Here is a 3912-nt window from a genome sequence, read left to right as displayed (position 1 = left end):
ATCTTTAAAAAAAAAGAAGGAAAGAAAATGTGTTACACTAACTGGCACCATTGGATGGAGATATTTCTTGCCTTGAAAGAGTATAACATAATTTCAAAAAAAAGTGATTTTGAATAAAGAGAATAGACATAATTTTACTTAATACTAAAAGATTTTCAGGCTTGCAAGGAAGATTTTTCCAGTCAAAGAGCTATATGTTCATTATCATTGTTTTAGCAGAAATCCCAACCATAAGAACCTAACTCTAAGAGATTCCTTTTTTTTTTTCCTTAAAATATTCCTTCTTTTCCCTGCTTTTAAAACTTGTATAAAAGGGGGAAAATCCCTTTTAAAAGATGGTGCCGAAAGCTAAGAAGGGAGACTCTGCCCCTCCCAAAGCCAAAGCCAAAGCAAAGGCTTTGAAGGCCAAGAAAGCAGTGCTGAAAAGTGTCCACAGTTTAAAATAAAAGAGAAGATCCATATCACCTAAGTTCTGAGGACCCAAGACTCTGCGTCTCTGAAGGCAGCCCAAATACCCTCGAAAGAGCGCCCCCAGGAGAAACAAGCTTGATCACTATGCCATCATCAAGGTCCCCCTGACTACTGAGTCAGCCATGAAGAAAAGAGAGGACAACAACACACTTGTGTTCATTGTGGATGTCAAGGCCAACAAGCATCAGTTCAAACAGGCTGTGAAGAAGCTCTATGACATTAGTGTAGCCAAGGTCAACACCTTAATCAGGCCTGATGGAGAGAAGAAGGCATACATTTGGCTGGCCCCTGACTATGATGCTTTGGATGTTGCCAACAAAATTGGGATCATCTAAACTGAGTCCAGCTGGCTAAATCTAAATACAGGTTTTTTGTGTTTTGTTTTGTTTTCTTTTTTTTTTTTAATGATAAAAAAACAAAACAAAAAACATATATAAAAGGAAAGTTTGGCCTAGATCCAGAAATTAGTGGAGAAATCATCCTTGGATAGCTAGTAGTAGATAGCATAATTTATAATCTGGTATCTTTAAATTTCACGTGTAAATGAAGTGGTGAGATTTGGAACATAGACTGAAGACATCATGAAATTGCCATATAGAGGAAACATCTAATCCACAGAAATACAGCAAGAAGCTATGACTATATTACTATCACCCAAAAAGCATGTAAATAATGGCTTTAAAATTCCATAGGGAATTCTGTAATACATTTTATACAAATGTGAAGGGATGATGTAAAATGGAACTTGTAGTATTATCACCTATTTAGAAAAAAAATATTTTTCCTTTAATGAAAAATATGTATTTCAACTCTAACACACTTTTAAATCCATGAAACTGTAATCTACCTTGGAAATCTATCTGAAATAAATTATTTGAAAAGTAAACTACTAATTTCATTATGTTAGAGGGATATTAATGTAGTAGAAAAGTAACCTTACAAAAATTTGAATTTACTGTAAATTATCACTGATTTTTTGAGAAACAAAGACTACATTTATATTATAAATAAATGATTTTGTATAGTATATTTAGCATATAGTATATTTCCTTTCTATTTAATTAATATACTGTGATAAATTTGTGAAGAATGAAATCACATGTTTAAGTTATGCTTCAAATAATTAAATTAAAACATTTAAATAATTTAACATTTTATGCTTCAAATAAATAAATTTGAAACTATAAAAATTATTTTCTTGATGTGTAGTAAATCTTTTGTTTTCAGATGCAAATCTGATATTTCATTCCTTCATAAAAATCTTTAAACTTTACTCAGAAATAATTAGATTTCTAAGAATTATTTTTGGTAAGTCTCTTATCTCCTTTCTTACTTATGATATACATACTTTTCCAGTAGATATAATTAAGAATAGAAATAAAATATAAGTTGATTATAGTGGTGCAAGGTAGAGTTACATTATTATGGATTGGTAGAGTCAGAGAAAATTTAGTGCAGAAAATAGTTAAGCTTACCTTAAAGCAAGGGATTTATCAGGTCTGAGAATTCTGTCCTGGAAAGGAGAAGTAGGATATGGAAATTAGTACAACATACATAGATAGGAACAAAACAAGGATTTATATAGAAAAGAACAGAGGTAGAAGGTGAACAGATGCTATTAGTTTTTAGTGGAAAGATAAACTTGTTTAGGCTTTATGTAGAAGAAAATAGAGAGTCAGTATGTCTGATCGTTACTTTTTAATACTGGATAAGGACATGATGTTGATGCTATTTTAGGAAGATTAATCTTAGAACAATATTCAGGCTGATGCTGAGAAAGGAAAAACAATCACGAGAAAATACTGGGGAAAATCCATTTTAATAACTCTAATGTAAGAACAAGAGCACCTGGTTTCTGTACAGATAAAATACTGATAAGAGGGTGGCAAACCAAAGGCTGAACAATGTTCAGGCCTGGTCAGAGGCTATGGGGAGGTGTATTGTTTGTAGAGGACTTGAAAACAAAAAGTAAAACTGAATAACATTTTTTCTGCTTCTGATGTCAGGGATAAGATATTTATCATCTATATGCTTAACAATTGCCATTGTTACTAAAGAGTTTCAATCATATGTATGCAAGTTTTAACTCAGCACATTTTAATTACATTTTCTTTAATGAACATTGTGCCTGCAGAGATATTAATAAAAAGAGCTCCAAGTTGTGAAATCATCTCCCATTACATGTGCCTCAGCTACATCAGTCCATTTCAAGACTCAGTTCAAGAGAATTTAGACTCTTTGGACTCATTGCAGATAGAGTTTGTGTTTCAAGACATATAGTATTAGATACGTCTTTAATGATACGCAACAAGTTGGAAATAAGCAGAGGAGATACAGTGATTTTTAAAATGAAGACACAGAATTTGAGTTATTTTATTTCTGTGGTATTTACTTATTAATTTGCATATTTTCACATAACATGGTTAGACATGTTAGATCAATAAAACAAAATATTCACTTTTTTTCCTGGTCATCATTATTATCTGTTTTATTTTAGAATAATAACTTTCCTGCCTAAAAATGCTGGGTGTTAAAAAATAAACCAGTTCAGGTGTCAAATATACTAAGTATACTATAGAAGTAAAATAACAATAGAGGCTTTTGTAGGTCTGTCAATGAGATAAATGAATTTAAATCATCAAAGGATTTCTGTGGTTCTTATTTAGAGACTGGGAATATTAAATATAATAAAGAATTTAGAAAAAAGAAACGATTAGTTTTTGAGAAGAAAAATGGGGAGAAACAATAGGGAGTTTGGGTCTTTGTATATTTGATTTGATATAGTGATGGCTACTCTGAGGGGATAGAACATATACTTTATAAATCCAACTATACATGTATATTATAGAACTTGCTGCATGTTGCATTAAGTGATTTGTTGAAACGTTTATTTCTTTGGACTTATTGTGAACTTAGGGAAAAAAACTGAACTTAGCAAAAAGCATGACACAGATCAGCCACTCAAAAGCACTCACAGATTAAGCACATGAATACATGTGGATCAGTATCAGTACTGAAAATAGATGAGCTGTGAGGACCAGAATGTGTATTTTACAATGAAATATTCCTTTCCCATGGGCTAACCAGTGTCAATTTAATTTTTTTATTTTATTAATAAAAACTGTATATATTTAAGGTATACAGCACAATTCTTTAATACACAAAACATAGTGAAATGATTACTCAGTCAATCTAATTAATTTATTCATCCCCTCACATAGTTATCTTTGTGCGTATGTTTCAACACCTGAAATCTAGTCTTTTAGCAAGTTTCCTGTATACATATAGAATTATTACCTATAGTCACCGTGCTGTACATTAGATCTCTTCACATAATTGCAACTTTGAACCCTCTGACCAATATCGTCCATTTCCCCCACCCCATTGCCTCTGGGAAACATTGTTATTTTCCCTGCTTCTATGAATTCAAGGTTTTAAGAT

General features: G+C 31.6%; 1 pseudogene; it reads left to right on the top strand.

Annotated features, from left to right (window-relative positions):
* Positions 1-335: 335 nt before the first annotated feature.
* Positions 336-832, top strand: LOC132013778 (large ribosomal subunit protein uL23-like; annotated as a pseudogene).
* The last annotated feature ends 3080 nt before the right edge of the window (positions 833-3912 follow it).

Source organism: Mustela nigripes, chromosome 1 (genome assembly GCF_022355385.1).
Source record: "Mustela nigripes isolate SB6536 chromosome 1, MUSNIG.SB6536, whole genome shotgun sequence".
NCBI classification, from domain to species: Eukaryota; Metazoa; Chordata; class Mammalia; order Carnivora; family Mustelidae; genus Mustela; species Mustela nigripes.
The sequence above is the reverse complement of the archived record's forward strand: the minus strand, read 5'-3'. Positions and strand labels throughout refer to the sequence as shown.